The sequence below is a fragment of the Scyliorhinus torazame genome, chromosome 1 (genome assembly GCF_047496885.1).
Source record: "Scyliorhinus torazame isolate Kashiwa2021f chromosome 1, sScyTor2.1, whole genome shotgun sequence".
Taxonomy (NCBI): Eukaryota; Metazoa; Chordata; class Chondrichthyes; order Carcharhiniformes; family Scyliorhinidae; genus Scyliorhinus; species Scyliorhinus torazame.
The window spans coordinates 45,352,051-45,365,747 of record NC_092707.1 but is presented as its reverse complement, the minus strand read 5'-3'; the positions used below and the strand labels follow the sequence as shown (position 1 = coordinate 45,365,747).

At 47.9% G+C, this 13,697-nt stretch overlaps 1 long non-coding RNA gene across 1 annotated transcript in view; it reads right to left on the bottom strand.

Moving 5' to 3' along the window:
- Positions 1–11,799, bottom strand: part of LOC140429411 (uncharacterized) — a 30,439-nt gene extending 18,640 nt beyond the window's left edge. Inside the window, exon 1 of the long non-coding RNA XR_011949083.1 lies at positions 11,698–11,799. This is a non-coding gene — a long non-coding RNA (uncharacterized lncRNA). The remainder of the gene's footprint in view (positions 1–11,697) is intronic.
- Positions 11,800–13,697: the final 1,898 nt, after the last annotated feature.

The following is a 13,697-nucleotide window of genomic DNA, read 5'->3' as shown; positions in this document are numbered from 1 at the left end:
TATTCCCTCGCCCAGCCAAATCCAACAGACTGCACAGTGACCCTGAGTTGCACTTCAGATCCACCTCCACATGTCTCCCCCACCTCCTCCAAACCCACCCCCACCCTTCAGTTGTTCCCCCCGATATGTTGCCTTCCACACTGCACCCCATCCCCATAAGTGAGTGGCACTGGACCTGTGATGTGGGGAGCCTCGATCCTCACCACCTGTCCATGTCAACAGCTGTACCAGTGTCTGCCGGTGTGGCCCCTGTCCTAATTCCTCCAGTGTGGTCGAGAACATACAACATATAATGCAGAAGGAGGCCATTCAGCCCATTGCACTGACCCACTTTAGCCCTCACTCCCATCCTATCCCCCTAACCCAATAACCCCCCCTAATCTTTTTGGACACTAAGGGCAATTTAGCATGACCAATCCACCTAACCTGCACGTCTTTGGATTGTGGGAGGAAACTGGAGCACCCGGAGGAAACCCACACAGACATGGGGAGAGCGTGCAGACTCCGCACAGACAGTGACCCAGCGGGGGATCGAACCTGGGACCCTGGTGCTGTGAAGCCACAGTGCTAGCCACTGTGCTACTGTGGTAAACACTACTGGTAACACACTACGCATATTATGGTACTGCCACTGCATTGCAGGTACCACAGTAAATCCCAGCCTGCTGGCTGCTCCCAGCAGGCGACGTATAAAAGTGCATGCTCTCCTGCGTTGCTCCCATTCTGGTTCCAGCTGCAGGAGGCACAACATCTTGTGCAATAAAGCCTCGATTGTTTCATCATTCTCGTCTCGTGGTCATTGATGGTACATCAATTTATTGCACAAGATTTTAAAAGATGAACATCTTAATCAAGCCTGATCGCCTGGAGCTGAACCCTCACTCAGCCGACGCCACAGCCACCTTCGAGCACTGGCTAGTCTGCTTTGAAGGATACCTCGGAGCAGCCACTGAAGAACTCTCAGACCCACAGAAGCTCCAGATCCTCTACTCACGGGTGAGCCACAAGATGTTCCCCTCATCCGGGACACGCCCACCTACACGGAAGCAATGGCGCTACTAAAGGGACAGTACATCATGTCTGTGAATCAATATGAAATGAAAAAGTGTACGCCAGGCACCTCCTGGCTACGAGACGGCAACTCCCGGGGGAGTCTCAGGATGATTTCTTGCAGGCTCTACGGATACTCGGTCGGAACTGTAACTGCCAGGCAGTTTCGGCAGTCAAACACACCGAACTGCTAATCAGAGACGCTTTTGTCACGGGCATTAAGTCTACTTACATTCGCCAGCAGCTATTGGAAGGGGCTATTGCAGAGACTGTGCAGCTTGCTAACTCCCTAGAAGTGGCCTCCCGTAATCTGAAGGCCTCCACCTCCGACCGCGCGGCACCCTCGTGGGCATTGTGGGTCCCACCGGCGGCTGACTCGAGTACACCGCAAGCCTGCGGCAGCCGACCAACTCCGGAGGGCCCAAATGTTACTTTTGTGGCCAGAGCAAACATCCCTGGCAGCGCTGCCCGGTGCGGAGTGCGACCTGCAACGGGTGTGGAAAGAAGGGCCACGTTGTTTCCATTTGCCAGGCCCGGTCGGTCGCCGCTGTTTCCAGGCCCAGCATCGCTACACCCCCCACGTATGATCCAGGGGCGCCGCCATCTTCTCCACCACAAGCCACGTGCGGCCCATGGGCGCCGCCATCTTCAGCGCCATCTTGGACCACGCCTCAGGACCTCTGCTCGCCTGGCCATTCGTGGACTACCGATATCTCCGCCACCGCTGATCAGCCCGGGACCTCCCGGACTCATTGTACTTCTCAATATTTCTTATCAATAAAGAAAAATAAATTTCGCCAGAAGCATTTATGATAGTTGTTAAAAATATTTTCAGAATTGTTTCCACATTTGGAAAGATTGCCTCCAAACCATCTGTGATGATAGGTAGACTATCATCTGTATATAACATGATTAGTTAATCATCCCTGTAAATTCGATGATCTGCATGTGTATTATAAGTTATATGTTTTATTACTGTAGTTCTACTATCTGACCAACAGTTGGGCGAGTACGGCGTCCCAGGACCCAGGATGCATCATGTGCTCCATCAGAAGGTGTTTATCAGGAGTCATAGCAATCACAGTTTAAAATAACTCTGTTGTATCTTAGTGTAAGTTAGTGATAGACGTTTATTTCCAACTGTATTAACCTTAGACATTTTAGTTATTCGTAACTAAATAATAATAAATAGCCATGTTTATAAAACAAAGTTCTTTGTTCACATCAGCCCAGTGTAAAGAACATTACACTGTCATGTATACATCTGTAGAAATCAGCTGGTGATCTCAAAACACAGGGCTCATCATTATCAATTAAATGAATGTATTGTTTCACTTCATCTTCAAAAAGATTTGCATCTTTGTCCTCCCAGTAGAATTTACTTTATTTCTTACTGCAGTGGCTTTTCGCAATCTAATCCAAACTTCTGTCAAAAAGCAAGGAAAATTAATCAACAGTTTTTTTGAGAGATTCACTTCTACTCTGCAACTGCAAAATTATTGTGCAACAGATAACACTGACAGTCCCAACGATGAACCTCTCTTTCCCATTTGAAATGATTTAATTGTCTCTGGTTCCATCAAAAAATAACTTCCTGTGTCTTGTATGCTTCTCATCATCAGAGAGACCTGAATATTTTGTTAATGTTAGTGCCTCTGCTTCTACTGCGTTTTGTCATTTCAACCTCCTCTGACAAAACTTTTAGCTGAAACTAATAATTGTGCAATATTCAATAAAGTTGTATCAACATTTTGCAGCAATTTGCTGACAGCATTAATTATTTGAAGTAAATGGTTCCACAAAATGGCAAAAGCAGCAATATCATACTTTTCAAACTTCTCTGCGAAGTATTTCGCTTCAGCTTTCACATGTGGTTTTCCTAAATTTGTTGCAGCTTTGTTTGGTACGATTTCCTTTACATAAGCAAAGTTTGTTTTCAAAGCCAAAACAGCCTCTGCACGAGCGGACCACCTGATGTCACAAAGTCATTTATCTGTCAAATGTTTTCCATTTGCCTGCTCCAAGTGTGTTTGCAGCATATTCCATCGATTCATGGAAACTGAAAAAAAAGGCATACATGATTTGAACAAAGTCAAAAAAATGTACAGCTACCTCACAGGATTCAGCTGCAGTGTTGCAAATTAAATTGAAGGAATGACTGGAACATGGGATGAATAATGCACAGGGCTGTTCAGTCTTGCTTGCAGACCTGAAACGTTTCCTGCCTTATTTGCGGCATTATTGAAGCTCTGCCCACAACAATGTTTAATGTCCAAACCAAAATTTGCGATGATTTTCAAAACAGTTCTCTCCTGATACTCAGAAGTGTGAGAATATAACTGGACAAAACAAATAAATCACTCGACAACTTCACCATCACTGGTTTCATATCTTAAAATTAACGTTAATTGGTCCACATGACTCACATCTGGTGGTGAATCAACTATTATGGAATAGTACTTGGCATCTTTTACTGCATTAGTGAATTGGTTCCTGAGCCATTCTGTAAGTATAGTGATGAAGTCATCGTAGGTTCTGTGCGCTAAAATGTTGGTCTGCTCTGAGCCACAATATTGATCATTTTTCAAATGATCGTTGAGAAGCTCATCAAATTCAGAGATATTCAAGGCAGGCTGAAAAATTACCTCTTTGAGTTGACAATGATGACTCATCATGTCCTCTTAGAGTTGGTCCCAAAGAAAACAGCAGTTTGACTGTGGCAACAACACATATCGGCACTTTCCTCCAGTATGAACCCTCATTTTCAAACTGAGCTGATAACGCAGAATCAATTCTTCCAGATCATTTACACATTTGAATGAACACACACAAGGCTTTAATGTGAGCTTCGGAAGTTTCTTGAGCAGCAATATCTTTTCCACCATTTTTCCAGTTAGAGTACCCATTGACGAACACTTGTTTCCCTTTATTGGGTCAAGGAGTAATAATAGCAGACTCCTTAGAAATTTCTGGAAAAAAAATCAACCAATTTCTAATTTCCATCACTCCATTTCTCTTCACCCCCAGAAAATGGGAGTTATGTAGACTCCTATCCTGGTTTCAGCCCCAAACCTCAAACTTTCCTTGTTACCTATATTTTCTGATTTATTTAGTGTGAAATATTCTCTCATCCCCAGTCAAGCAGATTTTGACCATAAGGCAATTTCTTCAGGGTAGGTTTTTCCCCCTCATTTCAACAGTAGGAATATCTTACCGTTCCATTGCCATTGCAAATTCCACTTTTTGTTCAACTTTTTCAGTTGATGTGGTTTCTCCAGAATTCAGCAAGTCTAAGTCATCAGATAATTCACCCACACCTTTGGTGGATAAGGATGAATGTGCTATTCAAAACTTTGAACTGTTTAAAGTAAAATGACAAACTGTCTTCGTGCCGAGTTTCGTCCTTTTGCCTCACCTTCAATTTTCTGCATCTTTGACTACCAGATTGATAGTGTCACTTCATACAAACTGATCTTTCTTGATTTAAATTAATATGAATTTTCTGAAAGAAAAGGCTTTTTATGCCATCCTCAGCCTTGGGGGTCGAGTCGCCCCTGCTCCCATTGACGGTCTTGCGTCGCTACTGGCTCAGGCTGCCTGGCTATGGCCTTGCCTGCCTAGCCCTCTTCAGCCCTGGCCTGGGGGTCATATCACCCCTGCTCCCCTCGATGACCTTGCTTCCCTTCTGGCTCAGGCTGCCTGTCCATGGCCTCGCCTGCCCAACCCGGCCCGAGAGTCGAGTGGCCTCGTTGCTTTCCTTGACAACTGGCACCTTACCTTGCTCGATTGCTTCGGCTCGCTGCTGGCTGCTTTTTAACAAAAACACAGGAGATCTTTGCCTTGACTGCTGCCTCTCTCCCTCCTAGTCATCTCTCCCTCCTAGTCATCTCAACAACTTTGGATCTTTGTTTTCCCACTCGAAGAGGACTTGACCAACCAGAGTCTAATGTCGCTCTGCATTGCCTGCTGATCGCTCTGCATTTGCTGATAGGCTCATTTGAGGAACTGCCCACAGACACCAGCCAACATGGGGCCCCCCACCATTGGTCTGGGCCCTGTGTCTAGGTGCGGTTTCTGATGTGGCACGCCATCGGGATTCCCCGTTTCGCTGGCTGGTCAATGGGGTTTCCCATTGTGGGGCAACCTCACGGCATCGGGAAACCCCCGGGCTGCCGGCAAAACGGAGAATCCCGACGGTGAAGAATTCAGCCCGGTGTATTTCATTGTAAGTCCACCTCTAGTGGCAGTTGAAGAACAACAAATTTAGGCTCGGGTCTCCAGCCTGAAGTCATCCTTGGCGATTATAACATTTTTCTTTTGGGTCAACACTTTGTACTCATTTAACAGTCGTTTTGTTCCTCAGTTTCTTCTCTTTCTAGGTATTTGAACATCCTGTGTGAAATGCTTACAGGGGGGCTGGTTCCCCAATAACCATCACATGATGTAAATGATGAAGTCCCTGTGGTTGGACGCCAGCTGAACATTCACTGAGCTCTTCTGTTCATATTGGCATACAATTGACATGATGCCCACATGAAGTGCCATTGCCCACGGAACTGTCATCCATTAAGTATTCTCCAGAGAGAAAGTGATCAAAGATATTGCCCCTTGCGAGTACATAGACCAATTTGATCTCCTGGTGGGAGTGGACAGTGATCTTGCAAAGGAGTCTTTGTTGGAGGCCCAGCAGAGTTTACAGCTGTGCCCCACTTGAATGCTGCCAGTCAGGCATTCTGCTGTTTCCTTAGCAAGCCAGGCTGTATGCACGGGTGGTGGGGAAAGAGATACAGACCGGGCAGCATAGAAACCACAATCTTGATAAATAATGCATTTAAATGATTTTTGTGCCTGCCACTAACATGGCCTCATTAAATCGCCTAAAAATCACGTGTTGTAAAATGTGACTTTTTCGCAACAATTACGCAAAGGCTCCATATGGTAAAATTAACCTTTATATTTCTTTATGTTTTGACATTTGCCCTTGTAGGTGTGGGTGCAGAAGCTTTAGGCAGAGTGAGAATCCTGCACTGCGGATGATCACTTCCCTATTTCCCATTTGATTTTCTTGCATTGTTGTTTCTCGTCAGTTCTCCACAGGGCTGCTCAGATGTGAGCAGAGTCTTTGGAAATGAAAAAAATATATAGAAGAGAAAAAAAAATGTTTGAATTTTATCAGAGGATGTTAAGGGGCGGCGGGGAGGGGGTGTAGGGTGGGGGGGGGGGGGGGGGGTTGCGGATGGGAAACTGAATTGGAAATGAGGATTCGTCAATTAGGCACCAGAAATCTACATTACGGCTACAGCCCTAGCCTCAGCAATGCAGAACCCGGAGAAATAATGAGAGTCCGCCCACATTACGGCTTCCTACAGGACGGGCCTTTAGACAACATGCATAATGGAATGAAAGAATCCACGCATTCCCTGCCCTCCACAAAGGATGGGGAAGGTCTACTTGTCTGCCTCATTACTGACTGCTCGACCACTTGATTTTGAGATATAGTAATTGCCAGCCGTTATTCTACCGATCTTACCCAGTTAGTAAAGAAACCTCCCAGACAGCATTACGCAGAATACTAACTGGAGGAGAGTTTAATACCAGCTCGGTGCTGACCCTCTTATATAAATATTAATGGCACTGGTGCAGTTATTTAATATGATACCTTTTCGTTTTCTTTTTCTAATTAGGCTCATTGCATTCACTTGGCAAAGCACGAATGCCTCTTCCTCAATTGCTCTCAACAATCAACCAAGCACAGACATATCGGGACAATTAGCAGAAACAATAACTGGGTCGTTTTTCATGGTTTTAAGAAAGGATCAAAATGGTCATATAACATCACGAATTTCAATATGTTTTTAAAATAAATATCAATGACAATATATTTTATTTCTGCCTGTTAAATTATTTATTTGCCTTTTGTCCCAAACAAATCTCCTACAATTTTATGTTGACTGCAATTATTATACAGTATTTTATATTTAATTGCTTTCTTTAAAATTATTTCTTTAATAACTGACCATCCAGACTGCACCTAGGGAACGGCAAGCCACCCTGATTGATAGAATTTTGTAGGAGATTCCTTTTACTGTTGTTCCTAAATATGTTATCTCTCCAAACTCTGAGTTTGCTATTCTGATATTCCTCAGAGTCCCTTCTGACCTTTAGAGGTTTGGTTAAGGATATATGCTTGAGGAAATTAATCTTTTTGGAGCAACAAAATGCCCGGAGGGATTATTAAATATTTATGAAAAGAAAATGTCCATAGTTTGCATTGCACCATCACTGTAATACAAGCCAAGGCCCAGGTATTGTGGTTTTAATTTCTTGCACTCACCGTGAGAAGCTTCCTTTTCTGAGTGAATGTTTCATGCTGATTGAGGCAGAAGTACAAATTTTGGCACTGGGGCATTTTTCGTGCTGCCCTCATTGGACCAAAGTGGGTTAGATACAGAGGGTAAGGCATTGCATTCAGATCAGGGTCGATAGCAAATGGTGGTGGCTGGGCAGAGGTACTGTCCCCAACAGCATGAGGGAGCTGGATTAACACAAGTGGAGAAGGATCCCAAAAAATTTGTGCTGGATGGAATGAGTTACTGAGCCTGACAACTGAAAGAAAACTGGATGAATAGTAGTATAAACATAGCTGTTCGAATTACACTGTGGGATGCTTGCATTGATTCATTTAAAATATGTGGGTTATGATTCGACCAAAAACAGCAGCAGAGAGCACAATCTCAGATACACTTGTGAAGTATTGAGAATTCAGGGCTTGTAAATTCGGGACCAACGTAGTATTACAGGACGCAGTCAAGCAGGGTCAAAGATCCCAATGGTGCCAGAGTGATGCATTACCAAAAGAGATGGTGATAGCTTTGTGAGTACATGCTGATGGGCATGGGGAAGTGGAATCGGGGTATCAGCCACAAGCAATACTGAAAATCATGGGCACAATATTCTGCTGCACACCGTTGTTCGGTGAACCTCCCTGAAGCAAGCATGCATTTGATAAAGTGCCCCGCAGAATCATTAATGAAGATGACAAGGTCAGTTGTGTGTGATAAAGCAGTATCCCCACTCCCTTTCATTCCAAACTACTGCCGCACGATGTCATTGGCATTCGCCATTCAAATAGTGCGACAATAAACGTTTCTCCGAGCAGACTGTGCAGGGTAAAGATAATATATTCTTTGGACCTGCCAAATACATTTTCCCATTATCGTCTTTTCACTTTGAGTTAGGGTCATGAGATGAGGCGAGGGTAACTTTTGCTTAATTCGCTGAGCAGGAAACACCTAGGATCAGGTAAAACATATGCCTGGAGGCAAGTAGCCCAAGTTGAGAGATGCCCTGGCATGCCATACCTTGGGGCAAAGTGCCCCAAATGGCGGAAACTTTGTTCTGGGAGATGGAGTCAGACCTGTCACCCCCAGATGACTTCATCCCAGTTAGTTTCTTAAACATTAGGCTGTTTAGCCCCTCGCCCTCCATACACATGTGCCATGCACATACATGCCAACTCATGCTAACCCATGCCCCACCTTCCTCAATGGCTTCTCAAATGCTCCATGTCAACACATGCACCCTCACCCAGCGCTATAATCTTTACAGCCCCTGTGCTAACCTAGTGCTAATTCATATCAGCCTATAGCCCACAACCATCCATTGGCTTCATTACCTGCATGAAAATCATTCCCCCTACCCAGTCCCATTGTTCCTTATACCTCCTATGCCAACGTAACTCGTATCCATCATGGATAGACCTCAGGAGTCATGTTGAAATGAAATGAAATAAAGTTCTAAATATGTTACAGACTTTACTACATGAAAAAACCTTATTTATGAGAACACATTCAATACATTTATATCCCCTCAAGTACTTAATCCACTATAATACAAACAATGGCCGGGATTCTCCGACCTGGCACCGGGTCGGAGAATCCCCGGGGGTGGGGGGGGGGGGGGAATGGGGGGGTGCGAGAGAATAGCGCCCCGCTGTCCCGACGCCGGCTTCCCCATTCTCCGGCACCGTTTTATGGGCACCGGCGGGATCGCCGCCAAGCCAGTCGGGGGCCATTGACAGCCGCCCCCTCTTCGATTCTCTGGGACCCGATGGGCCGAGTGGCCGACGAGTTTGGCCGAGTCCCGCCGGCGTGGATTACTCACTTCCCACATGGCGGGACCTGGAAGGTGAGTGTGCAGGGGCCATCCTGGAGGGGGGGGGGGGGGGGGCGGGGGATCCAGCCCCAGGGAGGGGGGAGTGGCCCGCGATCGAGGCCTACCGATCGGCGGGGGTGGGCTGGTTCTGTGGGGACCTACTTTACTCCACGCTGGCCCCCGGTGGAACACCGCCATATTGCCCGGGGGCCAGCGCGGAGGAGGGAACCCCCACGCCTGTGCCGTATCACGCTGCCCGTTCCGTGCATGCGTGAAAATACGCCAGCCGTTCTGCGCATGCGCGAACTCGCACGGGCCGTTCCGCGCCGGCTGGAGCTGCAAGGACCACTCCGGTGCCAACCTAGCCCCTGAGAAAGGTGAGAATTCCTTACTTTCGGGGGCCGTTGATGCCGGAGTCGGTGGCGCCGGTTTTCACGCCGGCGTGGGGATATACCCCATTATTAGAGAATCCCGCCCAATGTATCCATAACCCCACATCAAAATCCTTTAATGACCTTTTTGAGCTGTCAATCAAAGTGTGAACTTACAACCCTCCTGTAATAATGATAGGTTGGAGAAAGCAGTTAAGCATTATGATAGCACTTACGATTAAATCAGAAAAGATGCTACAGAAGCAGATTTCTTTTACTCCCACAGACAAAGGCAGGCAGTTTTCTTTTTCAATTCTTTAAGGCTGGAAAATTAAATAATTTGATAGCTTGACAGTTCTACAGATCATATCCCCCTTGGAAGAGCATTTACACCTAATGTAAAGGGCAGGAATCTCCGTCGGCTGACGCCAGAATCGGGAAACGCAATTGGGTGGAGAATCGGTTTTGATGCCAAAATTGGCACCGGTTTCATGCCACATCACAGCCGATGTATCAACAGCGCCGTCAATGCGTTCCATTCTGCATGTACAGTTTACACCCTGGGCATAACATTGTAAGAATAGCGGGCCTGACCCGGTATTCTCCAGGACCTCCACGATTCCCCGCCTCCATCGGGGAGAACTCCCAATGGTGAGGTTCACTTGTGCTTTTGAAAATCCTGAAACAGGCATCGTGGCTGCTAAGGGAGAGAGAGGGGGGAACGGAAAGTGTCCAACATCACAGTTGTGCCGCTGGCCGGGGGGGGTGTCTGTGCCAGGATCGGGGGGAGTATCGTGGCGGGGCCAAGAGGTGGGCCATGGGGTCAGGGTGGATCGGCATGGAACACCATTACCGCAGCCTGCAAGGCAGCCATGCAGCTGCGCATGCCATTGGCTACCCACTGTGAACCTAGTACCACAGGCCGTATGGGTGTCCTCCCAGGCCACCCTCCTAGGTACCCTATGGCCTCAGCCGACTCATCGGCGGAATAGGCACTCTGCAGCGCAACCAGTGCCATCCTGTTGGCTGGGATGAGTGCGTGTGGGGAGTGTAATGTGTATATGCGGCTGCAGCTTGTCAGCCTCCCAAGTGCCAATCACGGACTCTCATTGGAATCGATTGTGTTCCAAGTGGCGCCGCTGCTAGCCCCTCAATGGTCGCTGAATCAGTCATGGAAATCCGCAAGTCTTCCCTTGGCGTCAAAACTTAGGTCGGGATTCTCCCCGGACCGGCGGGCAGGCTGTACCGACGCCGAGGAGTGGCGTGAACCACTCCGGCGTCGGGCCGCCCAGAAGGTGCGGAATCCTCCGCACCATCAGGGGCTAGGCCAGCGGCGGCGGGGTTGGTGCTGCGCCAACCGCGCCGAAGGGCTCGGCGCCATGCCAACCGCAGCTGAAGGGCCCTGGCTGGCTGACGCGAGTTGGCGCATGTGCAGGAGCGCCAGTGTGTGCTGGCGTGATCCCAGCGCATGCGCAAGGGGGTTCTTCTCCTCGCCGACCATGGCGGACCGTTACTGCGGCCGGCGCAGAGGGAAAGAGTGCCCACATGGCGCAGGCCTGCCCGCTAACGGTGGGCCCCGATCGCGGGCCAGGCCACCATGGGGGCACCCCCCGGGGCCAGATGCCCTCCCCCCCCACCCTCCCCAGTTCTCCGCAGGCCGCCCGCAGAGCCAAGTCCCGCCAGTAAGGACCTTGTTTGATTTACGCCGGCGGGACTGGTCGAAAACGGGCGGCCACTTGGCCCATCACGGAGTGGAGGATCGCCAGGGGGTGCCACCTAAGAGTCCAGCAACCGGCATCGGGGCGACAGGGCGGGATTCACGCCACAACCCCCCCGCCGATTCTCCGGCCCGGCGGGGCGTTGGAGAATCCCGCCCTTAGTCTCAGGAACGGAGAATCCCGCCGCACGACTTTCATACTGCAGCAGAAATGGGCTCTGAGTTCAAATGCCCCTGATCAGTTTCGGTTCACATGTGGGAGCCACTTCTCCTTTCTGATTTACCCAGCCAACACCATACTGCTAGCCCCCCACACCTCCATCCCCACACCACCACCACCACCCCCCGTCACCCCCTCAGCAAAAATGGTTTCTGCCAGATATAAAGATATAAAGACTTCCAAACCTGGGTTCCATTTGTCATTTTGGATATATGTCACAGACTCCACAAATCTGCAAACATTTAGGCCACAGAATCATATGTAGTGTAGAGCTCTCTCTGCTGCCATCCTAGTTGGGGAAGTGGAAACAAACTTGGTCAGTATTCACATCCTGCAGCTGTGCATGTGTTAGTCTTACTGAGTGCAATGTACAGCAAGTAGAATCGTATGAATAAAAGAATATTACTGCGGATGTTGGAATCGGAAACAAAAACAAAAAATGCTGGACAATTTCAGCAGGTCTGACAGCATCTACGGACAGAGAATGGGGCAATGGTTTGAGTCATGATGACTCTTTGTCAAGAGCTTTGACAAAGTGTCATCCAGACTTGAAAGGTTAGCTCTGTTCCCTCTCCACAGATGCTGAGATTGTCCAGCATTTTGTGTTTTTGTTTTTGATACAGAATTATTTCCGGGACAATAGGCGGCCTTTGTTCCATTGTCCATGCTGGCTCTCAGCAAGAGCAGCTCAGCTAGCCCCAGTTCCCCCAGCTTTCCCCTCTGGTTCTGCAAATGTTCTCTATTCACCGTTCTCCTGCGCATTGAGGTCCACAGGTCATTGAAAGGGGCAACACAGGTGGAGAAGGTAGTCAAGAAGGCATACGGCATGCTTGCCTTCATTGGCCGGGGCATTGAGTATAAGAATTGGCAAGTCATGTTGCAGCTGTATAGAACCTTAGTTAGGCCACACTTAGAGTATAGTGTTCAATTCTGGTCGCCACACTACCAGAAGGATGTGGAGGTTTTAGAGAGGGTGCAGAAGAGATTTACCAGAATGTTGCCTGGTATGGAGGGCATTAGCTATGAGGAGCGGTTGAATAAACTCGGTTTGTTCTCACTGGAACGTAGGAGGTTGAGGGGAGACCTGATAGAGGTATACAAAATTATGAGGGGCATAGACAGAGTGGATAGTCAGAGGCTTTTCCCCAGGGTAGAGGGGTCAATTACTAGGGGGCATAGGTTTAAGGTGAGAGGGGCAAGGTTTAGAGTAGATGTACGAGGCAAGTTTTTTACGCAGAGGGTAGTGGGTGCCTGGAACTCGCTACCGGAGGAGGTGGTGGAAGCAGGGACGATAGTGACATTTAAGGGGCATCTTGACAAATACATGAATAGGATGGGAATAGAGGGATACGGACCCAGGAAGTGTAGAAGATTGTAGTTTAGTCGGGCAGCATGGTCGGCACGGGCTTGGAGGGCCGAAGGGCCTGTTCCTGTGCTGTACATTTCTTTGTTCTTTGTTGTTCTTTGTTCTAGATTCTACCTCGGCCACGTTCCAGATCCTAACCACTCACTGTGTAGAAATGTTTTTCCTCATGCCATAGTTTCTCCTTTTGTCAATCACCTTAAGTATTCTCTGGTTCTCAATCCCTCCAACAGTTCATCGCTCAGAGTTGTCGATTTGTTTCCGTTAACGACATCAGTCGCAATCTGAATTCTTTGAATGTGATGTCAGGTGGGGCACACCTACTCCTCTTGGTTTCACATTCAAGTGCATGTTAGAACCTTAACTTGGTAGTGTAGTCCAACAGGGATCCCTTTGAGAGAAATCTGCTTCAGGTCAAGTGTTTCGACTTCAGGGCAAGCCGTTCTTCAAGTGAGGAATTTAGGCAGAAGTTAGACCCTTCTTTTATCATACGCAAAATGTGTGATACATGTTTCAGGCATGGGCATTGCACGCCAGTACTTTGGGGCCTTTGTCCTTTTATGGCTCGGAGTGAGCATGCACTTCCTGTCCACCACATTGGAGGTTGCTTAAAAATAGGCACGGCACAGCTGAATTTTCAGACCCTTGTGTCCAAGCTATAGGATGAAATTGGTAACCGGGCAGTCAAAATGACTTTGTGATGCTCCCCGCGTCTGCGTGGGTTTTACCCCAGAATGCAAAGATGTGCAGGTTAGGTGGATTGACCACGCTAAATTGCCCCTTAATTGGAAAAAAAATAATTGGGTCCTAGAATGACTTTGT